We start from the raw sequence: 18,324 nt of genomic DNA on the forward strand, positions 1-18,324 counted from the left end.
CAGGTATTATACCGTTCATTTTCGTAAACATGATCATGAAACAAAGATTGTGTAACATATTTGAGAATGGCCTTAATGATGGCTAATAAGAAGTAATTTAAGATAACGTTATTATGCTCGAAGATATCACGAGTTGTCCTCAGAACTATAAAGAAGAAAACAGCAAGAAATATTATGAATTTTATGATCAAGAGTGCTTTAAAAATTACTTTCCACAACAGGCTATAAAAGGTAACCACAAATAAAATCATAACTTGTCAAATCCTAACGTAAAATTTTCTCAACAGATCTTCAAATCTCTTTTGGGAGACTGTGAACCAGCGAAACACTCTTCAAAACTAAAATGAAAATTCAATGTTTTTGCTAGAAAAAATACCAAGGAAAATTATGGACTTTATGAGCAAGAGTACTTCAAAATTACTCACCGGAATTGGCTACGAAATTTAATTCAAATTGTAAATCTTGCTGCGAAATTTTGTAGACGAACTCCTTAAATCCTACTGAGTAGCTAATTCGCGAATCACAAGTAGTTCTCCTTAAGTTCTATTCTAGGTAGTTGAACGGACTGGCTATATTGTTTTCGTCATATTTAGTATGAGGACGAGCCATTTTTTTTTAAATGTATTTTCCCGCTATCAAGCAATCCAATTCATTTCTCCCAATCTTTTTAACATGATACAAAATCTCCCAATCTTTTAACATGATACAAAAATAGAGCTGAGCTGTTTACAAAATATTACTATAATAGATGTGAAATTCTCAATAAAATAACCGGAAGTAATAACTACATACATGTTTTTGGAATGAACTTTTACAATTATTTGCACGTAATTTCAGTACAAAATCATTTTGATAACAGTTATGTAATAGCAATCATCGAATAGATCTGTGTTTGATATATGAAAACCGAAAAAATATCACTATTGCTTAAGGGGTGTTGGAACCCCAAAATCTTCAAAAAATTGTGATTTCGGATTTTTGCATTTTCAAATTCTCTACACTTTTATCTTTCTAAAAATACCATTCTTTAATCTGTGTGAAAATTAGAACTTTAAAAAAATCTAGTTTTAATTTGTCATCTACAGCTTGATCAATGAGGATTTTTTACATAAAAACGCGTTTTTCTCCAAACGCGATTTTTTTATACTCGATGTACTTTTTCTCAGGAACTACTGCTCACAGGTATCTAAAATTTTTATGGCTTATTTATTAAGTTCCCTAATATTTACTGAAACGAGCTTTTTGTAATAAACTTAGAAAAAAATATTTTAATTTTTTTGTGTGAGAAAAGTGCTAAATTTTACTATGCCTGACAAAATATTCTGTAATTTACTCTAAAATTCAAAATGCTTCAAAAGCTCATTTCAGTGTAATCAAATAGGTATACTTTAATTACAGAAAAAAATTCAATCTTGTATCTACAGCAGATTTTGAGAAGAGGTACATCGAAAATGGGCAATTTAACATTGTCGGTATAGGGGTTTCTGATACCCCTTAAGTTCAGTCTGGTTGAAAATATAGTTCGCAATATTTTATACAACGATTAATACAAATTTTTATTGCAAAAATTTCACCTGTTATTTTTAATAAATAATATAACTGTAGCTCCAAACAACTGTATTTTATGCTACTTAGATAATACAATATAATATTCCGATAGATAATACAATAATACAATATTACAAAATAATATTCCTTAAGATAATACAATAACAATAATACAATATTCCGAAAGAAAAAAATTCTCTTTGCCCCTTAAAGTGCCTCCTGGAACTCAGTTTACGTTTTTAGGCATAGCTTTTATGAATCAGAAAAGAATGTTAATGCTACTTTGACCTTCTTTCGTCCCCCGTGTTCCCTTAAGTCCTGTGTCTCATTTTTTCAGTTCCTCCAGCCAAAGTTAGTCTTACTTTTACCTATTTCAACAGCGGTTGCAATAACTTACCGCAATTCGGGGTGGATGGAACGATTGCCGCTTACCCCGAAGAATGAGTTCACGTGACATTAAATTTAGAGCATTGTAGCGTCTAGGAATTGGAAAGTTTGGGGGAATACTGCTTATGAAACTGAACTAGCGAATAGATGGAAATAATTATCCTTTTGATAATGTAAACTTTCTTAATCCACAGTAGTACCGAACAGTTTCTAAAGCAAGCTGCTTATATAGATGAGTTATATCAGCAGTGTTCAGTTAAAATGTATAGTTATGTTAAGGTTCATCATTTTTCAGAAGATTTTGTGTCGCTGAAATTGTAATTATTTTGCATTCCGCGTTCAAATGCATTATAGTTAGACATGATCCGGAAACGTCTGTAAGTAGAATTTTAATTTTTAAAATATTATTTTATTCACCTTACGTTCTTTAGTTAATATGTTTCACAAACAATAATCAATCAACAAATGGACTGTATTCCTTCACTTTTATTTCATTACACTAATTATAAATAAGCTGTCAGCGATGTGAAATAATTGATACAAAATAAGCGATCCATTTTACATGGCTGTCACAAACACAATTCTATCAATCAATTATCTTGTTGCCACACATAAAGTTCAAAACTAAAGGAAAAAAAACAAAAGAAATTTACGCTGTTTGCAACAATAAAATGAAGCAAACGATACTCACATAAATTTTAAATAATCTACTTTTTATTTTCCAATAAAACAATCCGTCATCCATAATTCTTTTATAGAAATTAATCATGTGGAAATGCTGGTAAAACAAAATTTAACAGCAACTGTTAAAATTACTGGAATTTTAGATTCAATTTAAATCACCAGAGTTCTTTTAAGAGAATTTATGCGCACTCTTTAAAACAACAAGCTTTGAAGTAATAGTGTGTTTACTTAATTCACGGAAAACTGTTGAATCGCAAACAGAATAAAAGTTGTTATTAAGATATTACTAGTGCTTGTGATCCATTTAATAGGTTTACCTTTTGTTTCCTGGCTATATTAATTCCGCTTAATATTTTTTATAAAAGAACAAAGCAAGCTGATCAAAAGTTACTGGTTTTTCTTTCGATTTTGAGTGTATTTTAATTTAAATTTCGCATTCTAACTCAAAAATACTTCAGCTTTTCATTCGTTACAATATTTGATATAATATCGCATATTTATTGTATGGATTATCGCTTTGAATATTGTAACGAATGAAAAACAATTCAGTTGGTAAAAAATTACTGTATTAAAGCTTTGAAAGTCTTTCGAATGTTATTAAGTAATAACTTTTTTTTTTTTTTTTTTTTTTTTTTTTTTTTTTTTTTTTACGAAATCAGACTCTTAAAAGAAGTAGAAAGTTTTTTTAGTAAAGTAATAAGTTTTTAAGTATAGTAAACATTTTTCTTTCTTTTTTTAATCTGAAAAAAAATAATGCAAGTAGTTGACTTCCTAGTTTATTCAGTAATGTTTAACAAATTAGCACACTCATGTTATCAGTCTCTAGACACTAATTTAGACTAGACATTAATTAATATATGTGTGCACACAGTATCACATTTTTTTTTATAAGCATCAGTAGCCCAATATTATTTCCGCGCAATATGCTGCTGAAAAATTGATCAAATATAGACAAAAAAGTAAGAAATTTAGAACTTAATTCCCAAAGACATAAATAAATAAAATCAGAACCAGTCAAATCCCAAACTTTTCCAATAAAAAACATCAAATTGATTTCAAACCAGAACAATTTCCGAAAAAATACAAAAATAGGAAGAGGAATTCAATCAAAATATGATTCAACATTATCAAGAGGAGGTAGATCAGATACAACTGAATCCCTTACCCAGGAAAACCATTGCGAATCTGTTCATCCAAAATTAGCTGATGAACTATCTTTAATCTTTATAATTTAATTATAATATCGTTCATTCGAAAATTCCTAACGCTTCCTCTACACAACGGATACATATGAAATAAAACCAAGTCTCTGTGAAAAAAATTCAACATTGTTTTCGGAATTCCTTCTGGTTTGAAAACAATTTGATGTTTTTATTGGGAAATTTTTGTGATTCTACTGGATTTGGATTTTATTTCTTCATGTCTTTGTGAATTAGGTTCTAAATTTCTTACTTTTTTGTTTATATATGTAAATGTATAAGAAAATACCGATGGTTGCTTTAAAAATAATTGGCGACCTCAAAATTAACTAGTCCAAATTTTATGCTCTCTTCCTAAGTACATTGGGGCTCACCAGCGGCCGAGCGGTAACGTCGCTGAACACTAGTAGTTCCGTCCGAGGCTCAAATCCCGCGAACGGGCTGGCTGCATGGGTGTTTTGGTGGTTTTCCCCATGTGTAACATGTAAACGAGCCAGTTTCCCTTAAAGTCCTCCACGAAGGCATCCCTCCCATAAGGCAGATAGCCCTCTAGTGCTTTGCCGTAATCTAATAAACCAAACCAAACCAACCCTAAATTCATTCGTTCTCCCAAATTCGAAATCCTTCCATGTTACATAACAACCTAAAATTAACCAATCACAGATTAACTGTACTTATGCATCAGACTTAGAATAAATACCCTTGGCGCAATAACTACGTCATTCTTCCCATCCCTAACTTCTGCTTTGTCAACACAGAGCTACTTTGCTCAAATGATTACGTCTTACTTTATCGTCTATAAAAATTATCGTATTTCATTATGATTGGATAAAAATAAAGATTGGGACTTCTTCAAAATTCATTTTTGCCAGCGTCGTTTTTTCACTCAGCTATCTAAGACTGCAAGCTATAAGCTATTAAAATATCTGGAATCCTCCTAACCATTAAATTATTTATATATATGAAATATTCATACATAAAATGGTATAGGGAAAAAAATCTGAAAAGTTTCAGATTTTAAATTACGTCCTAAAGGGCGTTTTTTTTTTAACATTTTGTATGTTACCTTTATTTATTAAATATCACGTTCTTGGCAATTAAACCATAAAATTCAGTTCAACAACAATAATTTTAAATTGAGCATATATTAGAATTTCCGATACGCAGTTTCACGCGCTATGGATAATTTTTTATTTTATTTTATTATTTATTTATTTATTTATTTATTTATTTATTTATTTATTTATTTTTTTGTACAACGTTGCCATGGCTCGCTTTGAAATCCTTGAGTTGGTTAATCAAAAATTCATTACATTTTTACAAAATATGAAATCGATACTAAAACAAATTGCAAAATTTCAAATTTGGGCTTCCACATGCCCATATTCGCAGTAGGGTTACGTCATTCAAAATTGGATGGCTCTAGGTACCGTTAGGTACGTGAAACGGACGTTTAGAGTGATTCGATGCAAAATCGCAAAACGAAAACAATAGTTCCTCAGAAACAAAGACCCTTTGAACTAAAAATACACATAGATAAAAATATACATACATATATTTTTACTACACTATTTTATGCATGTGGAATTGTTTTTGTTTTGTTATCAAATAATATATTCTCTTTATTAACAAAGCGTGGTTTCCCTTATTTAAGAAGCAATTTTAGGTCCCTAAGAAGATCTAAAATCAAAGTCTATGCATGTTCTTGTATATACCAGGCATACCTCCAAGAATGATACAAAATTTTGCTGCAAACAGGAGTACGATTTTGTATAGGTAACTTAGCAGCATATCAACTGATCTTGCTGGAAAAACTACATCTTAGTGATTAATCTGATTACATAAGTTTCCGTCGAAGTCGTTTAGTTACGGTTCAACACATTTCGTATCGTTATTATCTCTTGTAGAATAGAGCGAATTATTCATCCAGTGCTATTAAAAGGAAATCTAACGTAAAAAATGTAACATTAAAAAGAAAGAGAAATATTTTTGTTCTTTAAGCCCAGTTTGGCCGTTCTTTAAACTTTGAAATATATCTAAAGCAGTTGAAGTACTCTTTCAGTATCACATCATTCGCTATACATCACAGTACCAGTATCACATCTACAAGCTATCCTCAAAAGTGCCAGTTTGAAAGTCCAGCGCAGCTAGCCGGGACACAAATTCTAACGAAACATGTTTCGGCGAGGAATCCTCCATTGGTAGAAGAAGGAAAAGCTAGTTTTTCGAAAAAGTTTCTTTCAGCCCTACGCGTCGTTAGATATCCTCATAAGACTTAACGTGGTCACGGTATGGTCGAAAGTGAATTTGTTTTGCCTAATTCACTTAATGCATTGCTTGTGGCATAAAAGTAGAACTTTCAGATTTTTCTTCCTCTGTCCCCTAACGTGGAAGCATTCAGTTTTCAAACAATGAAGAGAACCTACAAAAATGTAGGAAAAAAAAGGGAATGCAATCTATTCATTTAGGCCCACAAGCGGCCTAGCGGGTAAAGTTTCTGAACACTAGTAATTTGGTTCGAGGCAAAGAATCTCTAAGGAGAAGAATGAAAGCTTCCATAGACGCAATGTAAACCTGTTTCGCCTCTGCGCCGCTGTACCGAAGAGCCACGGCTATGCAGTGAAACACCAGCGCAGGGTGAAATTTAAACAGCGCAGTTCGAGGAGATAGTAAATTTTTTACTTTGAAATAACTCAAAATGTTTTATTTTCATACATTTCTGGGGTTTTATGAGCAAAAGGATGTTAGTTGGAATTTTGGGGCGAATTATAGAAATCCTGTCAAATTTTTATTTCAATTTAAACAGCGAGCCGTACGAAGACAAAATTTAAATGAAATAAATTTCTTAATTCTTTTCTTCTGTAAACTTAAAAAGGGAGGGAAACACATGCCATACAAAACGTAATAAATTTTTATGTATCCATAGTTAAAATTTTACAGTGAAATATTAAAAGCAAAATTTGCAATAACTAACTGAAACAGAAAAAAAATATTTAAAGACAATTAAAGGCACCCCTAAATAAATTGAAAACACTGAAATACATTATAATTATCCGACAACAACTTTAAAAACAAATTACCATGAAAACGTTTAGACAATTATTTGGAATGACCATTGTGAAAACCAAGAGCAAAGTTTTCACCCAATAGCCAAAACTGTTTCACTTACAGCATTACATTTAAAAAGGCCTTTAAAAGAATTTCACATAGCTAAAACCAAGTACCTCTGGCTACAACAACAAAGAACGTTTTCGAACAACGTGGTAAAAGATTGCTAACATGGCCGACGGCATGCTGCATTCTTTGATGCTGCTTTGTTGCCTCCTGATGTTATTTCGCACCTGCGCAGTGAGGTACGGAGGGTGGACAGCTTTGGAATGGTTTGCCCCTTTAAAGTAAGCTTCAGGGATATACATAATATGTCTCTTCGGTCTGACGGAGCCATATTTGCCCCGGGGAACCTTTACTTCTTCTCCTTAGAGATTCTTTGGTCCAAGGTTCGAATCCCGCAAAGGGGCTGGCTCCGTGGGCGTTTTTGTGTTAGTTTTCCCTATATGTAACGTAACGAGGCAGTTCCCTTAGAAAGTCCTCCACGAAGGCATCCATCCCTTCCGTGTAGTGCCTTAGGGCGAAAAACGTATACAATAGCAATAACTTATTTATTTTAATTTTTAAGAAACGCTTGTGCTAATCATAGTTACATGCAATATTGTAATTATCTAGACATAAAGCCTGAAGATATTTTGTACGAGAATGGATCTGCGTGTGATGTAATTTGCGCTGTTTTCATTTAGCTATGTAATTTAAATTTAAAAGTTTTAAAATTAGCTATCAGTGTTTTAGCTCCATGATGATAAACCACTTCAGATATTTCCTGCATCTTTCGAAAGAAACTGCTAGCTGCAGAAACAATAATAAATAGTACTTTCCGATCGTCGAGGCTTTTGTCCAAGATGCGGTTCTTTCGGAAAACAATTCAGCATTCACTCATCCGCGAATAAAATAAAAAACATGACCGCTGTGATGAGGCCTTCAGATAAGATCCTATGGAGCGTTGCATGTTCTTTTGTGGTTACTTGACCACAAAATTTAGATGACGCATCTGAAGTTGGTTTCAAGATGGCTACCGCAGGTCGCTGAGCTCTTCTGCTCCACCATTTCTACGTTGGCCCAGTTACCTCACGTTGTGGTGGGTGGACTCGCTTTTGTTCACACGCTGTGAGAAATCAAACGTTGCTCAGACTTTCGCCTTGAGCCTTGGGTCACGTTTTTATGCATGAGAATAGCGCATTTCCAGCAGAACTTGCTTGAAAGTGGCTTTCTTGTGTTCGTTAACGAGCAATAGTTTACTCATTTCGACTCTTTATTTTCTCTTCTCGTTTAATTCTTGTAAGCCTTGACGATGTCAGGGTGAACTTGGTTATGGTCAATACGTTCTGATTTGTAAACAAAGCTTAGTAACGGTACCAAAGAACGTTGTTTTATTTAACCGAAAATTGTGTAATATTTACGCAGTCGATTGAGTAAGACTGTTTCTTTGTATTATTGATTAATTTTTTAGATGTCTAATTTATGAAGCACTAGCAGCTTCGATGCCAGCCTTCGTCTGGCTTTTAAATGTACCGGAAAAATGGCTGAAGGAAACACCAAACGTTAAATTTAAAAACTGCGTAGAATTTTAGTCTGCAGAACAATTTCATAAAAAAAAAGTTATTACGTATAACAAATTTAAAATGAAATAAGCAATATCCCTTAATACAAATATTAATTATCCTAATAAATAAATTAACCAACTTCCCTTTTCAAAATCTTAAGAACACAAATGGTATAAAGGAGGTTAAGAACTTTGTTTCCTGAAAAAATCACTCAAAACTTTTCAGTATCTTAAAAACAGTGAAATGAGCAATAAGTAACATAAAAGAATACAAAAAAAAAAAAAAAAAAAAATTCTGAAAAGCAAAGTATAATTAATGATATTTTCAAGATAAAAAAATTACAATGAAATAAGCTATATCCCTTAATACAAATATTAATTATCCTAATAAAAAAATTAACCAACTTTCCGTTGAAGAAAACAAACCATGCAATACTTTTCAATATCTTACAAACAGTGAAATAAGCAAAAAATAACATGAAAGCAACTCAAAAAACATAAAATTTCGCACAGAATTTTACTCTACAGAACAACTTTATCAATAAAATGTATTATATATATAAAAAAATGACAATAAAATATGCCAATCTCTTAAAAACAGTGGCATAAGAAATAAGATGAAAAATTGTTGCCAAACCCATATTTCTAAAAGAATGAAACTATTCAAAATGATGAGATTTCATCAAAAATCTATCAAGAACAATAAGACGGGAAAATTGTTGCCAAAACCACATTTTTAAAGATGTGAGAAGTGTACTCGAAAGCTTCATTAAAAAAAATTTTTTTTTAAATACAAAATATTATAATTTTTCCAAAATTCCTTTTGTAAAAGCAGTCGCAAGGATGAAAGTTTAATATATGATAGTATTATCTAGTGTCCAAAAAATCCAAAAAATATATAAATAAATAAATAAATAAACTGTACATTTTCAAACATAAACTTTTTTAGAAAAAATCCCGTTGAAAAGGTGTTAAGCTCCCTTTGTTAAATAAATTAATCGATTTATTGAAACACGAAATTTATTTTAAGTTCGTAAAATAGGTAAGTACCTACGCTTCATGACGATGTGAAAATGGAGTGCGTAGAGTAAACTCTCGCTTTCCTATAGCCCATTATGTCTCAAAATGACGCGATTTCGTCACAAAACATAAAATAAAAAAATTCGAATTCGAATTTCGAAAAAATCGCTTCGAGGTGCACTGGCTTTTGTCTAGATGCACCTATGTACCGAATTTCGTAGCCGTGGGTCTATTAACTTACGCGCAGCGCGAACGAAAGACACACACACAGAGACAGACTCTTTGTTTTATTATATGTAGAGATAATAGGTCGAGATACGATATTGCAAATTTTAGTTTTAAAATAACTTATGTTAAATACTAAGCCAGTAATGATTGAAATGTTTGCTATAACTTCTTTCCGTGTTCCTCGCTAGAATGGCCCACAGCGGCCAAGTGGTTGAACACTGGTAGTTCGGTTTGGTGTTCGAATCCCGACGAGTGTGCTGGCTGCATGGTCGTTTTCTTGGTTTTTCCCATGTATACGAACCAGTGTCCCTAGAAAGTCCTCCACGAAGCCATTCATTCCATTTGCCAGATACCCTTCGAGTGCTTTGCCATAATTAAATGAAGCAAACGAAATCTCACTGGAATGCAAATTAGCTTTGTGTGTGTATTTAAGCTGAGGGTTATGAATGTTAGCGGGAGAGCTTTTAGCAATCTCGCTGTTGTATATTTTCGGCAGCTCTGCTTAGAAGTGATATTTTGGCTTTAGCATTCGCGCTAGCCGATGTTTTAAATATGAGCCGGTAAAATATCCTAGCCAGCTGTAGTTCTGTTTAATGTGTGGTTTTAGACTACCTTATTAACGTTTAAACTTGTGATGTTGCATGGCCCCAACTTGCCCGCAACAATAGTAGTGACTGCTATGAACAGGAATTACACAAACTCTTGAGAAGGGTTTGACTCCCTTTTTATTCCACTTTAAAAGTTACAGATGCGTTCACTTGACGCTCACAAACTACGCCGACACGGCGGTTAACTAAAAATCGAAAAGTACAACTAAAAATGAATAAATAACAAGTCACTACCTACGAGGCTCTAAAAACGTGACTAACTTAACCGCGTTCTAAGATACAGCTGAGATTTCAGCAAACTTTCTGAATAAAAAGTTGAAAGATTCTCACAGGCCGAAACGCGCGATTCTTAAATTTCTACCTAGCAACCTTCACGCTCGTGAATCAAGAAAGCACACCTACAAACTCGTTTCCCTTCTAATTTAACTCAAATTAATTCTGCTTAAAATTTGAATACTTTGCGCGTTCTACTAAAATTTACATACTCTGGCATTGGCAATTCCAGGGGAAAGTAAGGCTTGACAGGAAAGATAGTTTAAACTTAAAATATATATAAACCTTACAAACTGAACTGTCTCTCTTACGTTAATTTAAAGATCACAAATGGTGGAACTTTCGTCTGTAGCATAAGTTGCGCTTTGTATTTAAAGCAATTGTATTATTGTTATGTGAAGATTAAATAAAAAGTTACTTTAACCTTCCTTTAATTTTGTGAGTCTTTTAAAACGTAGTGATAACTCTTTGCTTGTTATAGGAGGATTTGCCTGATTCTAATTCTAGTTTCCAGTTGCAATAGAGATCCTACATAAAATTCTCTTTATTAATTTATTCTCCTCCTAACCCCCATTAAAAAAAAAGAGAGTATTCCTTTCGCTTCGTGAAAATCAATAAACAGGCTTGATAGCATGACTTGATTAAAAAAAGCAATTGTAAAGAAGTTCTTCGCACATTTTTCAGAGAATTTTCATAGTGTTTACAGAAGTATTTTACCTAAAATTGTGTATTTTAAGTGTTCTGTTCACTATCTTTCTGCACCTTAATTTTTACGACAATAAAGCGTTTTTTAGTAGCGGAAAAGGTAGTTTATACCATTCCTCTTAAATGCCTTTCCAAAGTCCATTTAGGTCGACTTCTGAATTAACCGCTTTTTTTTAAAGTCTAAAAGGGCGAAAATCCGTGGATGATACATCAGGAGAATTAGTAGGGGTATGACCTTGATACATGTTTCTGGTTCCATCCCCCCCAAGGGAAATTGGTGAATTTTGAGGTGCGGCTGCTTGCTTTGTGTTGATGTCTTTCTCCTGATTGGTGGCACTGTAGGTAAAGAGAAGGTATTTCATATTTGAAAATTGGGTATAAAATATATTTCTGATAACATGTAGATATGACCTTGTAAGTTTTCTGCATTCTGTTTAATTTTTATTTGTCGTTATATCAAAAACCAAAAGAAATCATAAATCCCTTTGAAAAACTTTCTTTAGATTCTTTGAGCCATGTTCTAAGATATTTTTCTTACTTTGATCATAATAAATGGATGTGTTTTTATTGCGATCATTAAATGTACCCAAGATTCCTCTGCTGCGACAACATTTTTTCATTTTTGTCCGAATAATTGTTTCTCAAAAAATATTCTGCAGCTTGTTCTGCTTTCGGCAATATGTCGTGAAGAAAGACGATGCACATTACGTTTTTTCACCTTTTTAAATTCAAATCAGCCTTAATCACTTTGTTTACAATTGACACTAAGCATTTGATGATTACGCGACTGTCCTTTGATTTCAAAGATCTTTTTTCGAAGATTTCCAATGTTGCAACATTCGAAATATTCCTTTTTTTCCTTGGATCTGTATTTTGAACATTTTTTTCCTTGAAGCTGAACATTGACTTTTTATTTTCCTTTCTTATTGACAATATTGTCTATCGTTACCTTAGATACTGAAAAATCATGGCTTTCACAGCGTTTTTTAATAACTAAATACGAATAATTTTCTTCGAAAAGAGCGCAAAGATAGCCTTCCGTCCATCCACTTCTTCAAATGCGCTGTTTTGCATGAAAACAAAATTGTCAAACAACAGACGATAATTAACGCTTTCAAAAATACAGTTGAAATTAAAAAAAAATTTCGAAGCAGACTTTCCTTTCATGTGATTTTGACGTTCATCAGATCAGTCCTTCCTGATGTTGCAATTTTTAATGGCCAGCAGTGTATTTTGACAGTTTCGAAAATTTTGGATATATTTTTTCCCCCATAACGTCTGTATGTATGCAGAATAAGAGACTCAATTTTTTTTTTTTTTCATTATTTCCCGAAACGGATTGTAAAATTGATTCAGAAGGTTTTTTTTTTTTTTTTTTCCGTGGCGTTTGTACGTACATGTATACATACATAACTCAAAAACGAGTAGTCATGGAACGTTGAAAATTTTGTATATTTAAATTTTCAACGTATAATAAATTTATGGGACTGCAATAACATCTTGTTGCGCATCTCACTTTTTTATTTGAATCCGTAGTACTAAACGGACCCAACCCCCTTATCCGGTTCAAAAGTCCCTACGCGGCCTTTATTTTCGCATTCGTTATTTGCAGTCGTAAATTTCCAATTACAGAATTATCTTAAATGATGGAAATACTCGTGTTTTGGTAATATCAAATTTAAAAAAAAATCGAGATATAAGAAAATCTTAACTTTTAATGCAGCCTCTCGGCTTCTACACTTTTATTTGGAAAGTTTTATGCTCGTTATGAAAAAATAAAAATACAAGAAGTTTGACTCTGTTACGACAAAAATTGACCGGCATATTTAATTTCAAACTTTGCAGTTTTATGTGATTTTCAACTTCCCTGGAGAGATAGGCTAATTAAGTTAGAATAATTCGAGGAAATAAGTTTAAATGAAGTGCAGCAAAAAGTGTGCGTAATTTAATAGGCCTTACAAGGAAGTCATGTGGTGTCCGCACCGGATTTTATAAAAATGAAGGTAATGAATACTCAAATAGCATGTGTTTCTGTTTAAATGTCTTTTGAAAATATAAAGTTATGTATGTGACCAAAAGAAAAGAAGAAAGTATGTGAACAAAATAACAGCAGTTAAAAGATTTGAAGACATCTGAATACAGAAAACTGAGTCCAAGCAAATCGGTCACTATTATTTATGAAGTGAATGGTTTAACATGATGATGAAACATTACTTTAATGTTTGGGCTGTTGTAGCAGTTTTATTCCAAAGTTAAATTCTGTGTTAATCTTTCCAAAGTCTTTCGGGGCAAACTTTCGGGGGCTTAAAAAGTTATTAGTTGAAAAACAAAATATGAGAATATAAATGTTAATACTTTTTTTGGGGGGGGGCTTTTACATCAAAAGTGGTCTTTAGTTATCCATTATCGTATATTGCATTATTGGGTATATGATAACAGACCCTGAATCTACTACAAGCAGGGCTATTTGACAACAATGGGCAACACCCATCAACAAATGGACTGCTACAGATTAGTATAAAAGTGGCTTAAATCGTCGAAAGCTGCTGAATTACTATTCCATTTGCCTGACTGGCATCAAAGCCTATTCGCCTTCATCGAGAACTGGTCAATCCGGACGAGGAAACCTTTTGAACCATCAACTCCCAATGTCCCAGATTCAATTGCGCAACCATCGCGAATGCCCCGCTTAGGGTGCTGTTTTGCTTTTTTATATTTTGCTGAGTTATATAACTTAAAAAGAGTTGATGTAGGGGGTTCAAAATTGAATGAAAGGGGGAATAGGTTTGTGGCACGTGCCAGACCAGCTCCTCAGGCTTTTTAATACACGCCTGCTTTTTAATCGTGTCCTAAAGCCGACCATTGTTTAACATCGAAAGAGTCTGAAAGAAAAAACATTAATTGCCGACAAAAACTGGGTTGATCCCGTGTTCTGGTTGATAGATCAGTCATTTGAAATTTTATGCGTTTTTGGTTTTGCTAAGTCCTTAATTTCAATGGCAGGAGAAATATGTTCGACTGTAACTGATTAGGTAAATTTTGTTTTTAATGATAACTTTATTATCGAGAAAAGTTTCTTTTTTACCTCAGCTATTTCATTTAAAATTTATTACTAAAAAGTTTTTTTTTTTTTTTTTTTTTTTCAATTACCTCGAGAGAGTGGTCACAGAATTCAAAATCTGTTCTTAAAAATGTTGCCATTTACTTTGTGAATACTTTAAATTAAGGAAACAATTTTACAAGATATGATACAGCAAAATATATTTTACCTAAATAAAATACTTAAGATTTCGGATGATTATGGACTTTATGCAGTTAGAGACTCACACAGACAGATCAACAGATTATTGAGATATGATTAAAAATATGCATAATATAGAGAAATGATAAAATGAAATGTAAATGAAATATATGGTAATAAATACTGAAAATTCAGTTGCAGTTAAGCTATTTTAAAGAATACCGAAAGAAATCATGCTTGAAAAAAACGGAAAACCATGATGATTTTCATTTATTCATACTTCCACGCCTTACTTATTTTTATTAATTTTGGTAACTGTGCGAACATGCAAAGATGATGAACGATTTTCGAAACTTAAGATTCAGTATACGCAATGGTGACTGAAGCAAATATTTTCACTTTTTAAAAGAACCGAGAGATTACTACTACAAAATCTTTTAAAGAAAACATCAATTTTAATTTTATGAACAGCCATTAAGTGAAAACATATTTATTATTAATACTGGTACTTAACAATGAAATGCTAGTAAATTACATTTAATATTAAGTATATTGTTTAAAGAAATCATCAGTTCTTATATTCTGTTACAATAACTTATCTTTCCGATTTTGATGGTCACTACAAATACTCACTTCTGAGATGTAAACCGTGCTCGATAAGCACTAGATGCAAAGAAAAATAATTGTCGAATGTTCCTCGGGTATGTTCGTGAAGAAAAGCAAGTAAAAGTCCAACAATAGTTTCCTAAAACTTGTATTTTTCATACAAGGAACTTTAAATGCAAAAACTACAATGAAAAAAGTGTGAATAAAAGATCGGGCGATAATTATTACACTTATAAGCGTAGCAAAAATGCATACTGAAAAAAACTCAAAAGAGAAAGAAAACATTCGGAATAGAATTTCCATTTTGTTCGTTTTAAGTCCGAAAAAATAAAAGGCAAAGACAGTTTTTCAAAACTACAGAGGTATTTTTTGCTTGTTCGTACTAACAGAAAAAATAATCAAAAAGCAAATTAGACACAAATTTCTGATTATCCAAAGATCAACATGAGTTTTAACAAAATATAACAAAAACTTATATTCCTGCCGCATATTACAATAACAGTTACAGTAATAGTGAGCAAAGCATTAGAATTGATAGAATTTGTGAATTCATTAATGGAAATATGATAATATAGACATTTAAAATGAAACATATTTTAATATAATATATGAGAAATATTAAAATAATAGTAACCATTTATCAAATATTTTATTCGAAAATTGAATAACTATGAAAATAAATTTTTTTTTCAGTAAAATAAAAGAATGGAAATATAATAACATAGACATTTAAAATGAAACATTATTTAATATAGTATTATATCAGAAATATTAAAATAGTAGTAACCATTTATCAAATGGTTTATTCGAAAATGAATATCTGTAAAACTCAGTTTTTTCTGTAAAATAAAAGAATCGTATGGAAAAAATACTGCTGAATATGAAAGCCATATTGCTGAATATATCCCAAGATGGAAAGAACAGAAAAAACTAATTCTCAAATAGCAAATTTACACTTAGTACGCCACTAGCAGTAAAGTAGGTTTTCCTCAGCACCCTGCGAGTTTGCTTTACCGTGTTACTGGCTAAGATTCGAACTTCGCCTGAGGCGAGCGAGGCTGGTTTATGTTGTGTCTGCAACAGGTTGCCCTCAACCAGTTTTAAAAACTGAGTCGTCTATATTCGCCTCTTGATCTTCTATATATCAGTACGATTTAATAAATAGGGAACAGATTTAAATCACCGTTAATATAATAAATAATAATTACTTAGGAAAATTACCATCGGTTTCCTACTTTGCATTAAAATAAAATGTGAGAATGCATTAAATTTGATAACACTTCGCTGAATACAGTTTTTAACAAATTACATTTTTGTCAAAGAAAGACGATAAATTTTGTCTCGTTTTTGAGTGTGTTGCGAAATTTTTTACAAATTACCTTAAAATTTAAGTCTGATTTTTTTTTTTTTTTTTTTTTTTTTTGAATGATAGGAAGTGTGAGATTAAAATTACGCAGTATTTTTTATACAGTGGCTGTTCGGACATTTTTCAGACGATTTTGATTTGCTATAAAAAATCAAGTACAGTAATACCCCGCTTAACGCTGTTTCGTTTAGCGCTGTTTCGGCTTGGCGCTGTTTCGATTTAAAATAATAGTAACCATTTGACTAACTGTACCATTTGACTAGTAACCATGACTGAGAATTTTATTTGTTTTTAAAAGTATATGCGTTTATATTGTTTTTATTTTTGTAAGAAATAAATGTTTGATTTTATTTTTATTAAAAAAAAACATTATTAAATTTAATGCTTAACCATTTTTTATCCCTCTTCCCCTAACCCCATTATTTACATGTTAAGATAGCCTCGCTTAGCGCTGTTTCGCATTACGCTCTACTTCGATGGAACGTATCCCCCGCGTTAAGCGGGGTCTTACTGTACTCTGATTTTAAATGCAGCTATGCTTTTGGAATTATTTTTTTAAATAGCACATTTTAAAAGAAGCACTAGATGGAAGATAATGTTTGTCCTGTTTCAGAAAAAAATTATTTGTATATGGTTATTGAAAAACGCTGTGAAAGCCATGGTTCTTCGATATCTAAAGCTAGGATAGGTAATATTGTGAACAAGAAAGGAAGGGGGGGAGAATCGAAGTTTGATTTTAAGTGGAAAAATTGTTCCAAGTACATATCCAAGGAGAAAACGGGATGTTTCGAATGTTGCAAAGGTAAGAAAGATCCTTAGTGTTAAAAGAAAATCCGCCAATTCAAAGGACAGTTGCAAAATCACTAAAATGCTCAATGTCAACTGTAAACAAAGTGATTAATGCTGATTTGGATTTTAAAAGGACGAAAAAACGTAATGTGCATCGTCTTTCTCCACGAAATATCTGTGAACGCAGAACGCGCAGCAGTATTTTTTTATGAGAAACATTTAAAAAAAGGATGGGAAAATGTTGTGTCTAAAGTAAATGAATCCTGGTGTACTTAAATAACTGCAATAAAAAGAGATCCATTTATTATCATCATCACAGAGGCGAAAAAAATATCGTAAAATATAGTTCAAAGAATCTAAAGAAAGTTCCCCAGACAGATTTATGATTGTTTTTAGTTTTTCTCGGTAAGTTAAAAATAAAGATAGTGGAGATGATGCTCAGATAAACTCCACATATTATCAGGATATATTTAATACCCAGTTTTCAAATATAAAATACTTTCTCGTTACCCAGAACGGCATCAATTAGTAGAATTGCGTCAAAGCAAGGAGCCACTCGTCAAAATCTACTGTTACTTTCATGGAAACAAGTAATATATATATATATGTGATGTACCAGCTTTTGTTGAAGAATCTTAAATGTAGTCGTAGCTTAAATAATCAGACGATAAGTTTAAAAAACAGAATCCATTTATTATTATTCAGGAGAAATAGCAGTTACAAAAATCAGATATCCGGAGTAAATAAAAAGAATTACTAATAACTTTCTGTATGAAGTTTACTGCATCGTGACATTTAAGAAAAAGCTCCCGATATTCCTTTGCGAGTCCTTTTATAGCCTCTGGAAAGGCGGAGCTTCCAATAAATGACGTCAGCCTCGTCAGCCATTCCAGTTCGTTTTAACTATCTCCAGAACATTCTAAAACTGTACGTGTAGAAAAGGCGGGAAAAACAACTTGACTACGGGGCTGTGGATTTAATTCCACGTACTTTCAAATAAGAGAACGTCGCCATTA

General features: G+C 32.2%; 1 protein-coding gene across 3 annotated transcripts in view; it reads left to right on the forward strand.

The window, feature by feature from the left end:
- Positions 1-18,324, forward strand: part of LOC118186043 (uncharacterized) — a 110,368-nt gene that overhangs the window by 31,290 nt on the left and 60,754 nt on the right. Inside the window, exon 1 of one of the 3 annotated variants that reach the window (XM_085812194.1) lies at positions 2,175-2,312. The exons of the other annotated variants lie outside the window; for them this stretch is intronic. The gene's annotated coding sequence lies outside the window, so the exon portion shown is untranslated. Of the gene's footprint in view, positions 1-2,174; positions 2,313-18,324 lie in introns of those variants that run through there. 3 annotated transcript variants of the gene reach the window in all.

This window comes from Stegodyphus dumicola, chromosome 2 (genome assembly GCF_044657685.1).
Source record: "Stegodyphus dumicola isolate Sdum_Otavi_A_Nest chromosome 2, ASM4465768v1".
NCBI lineage: Eukaryota > Metazoa > Arthropoda > Arachnida > Araneae > Eresidae > Stegodyphus > Stegodyphus dumicola.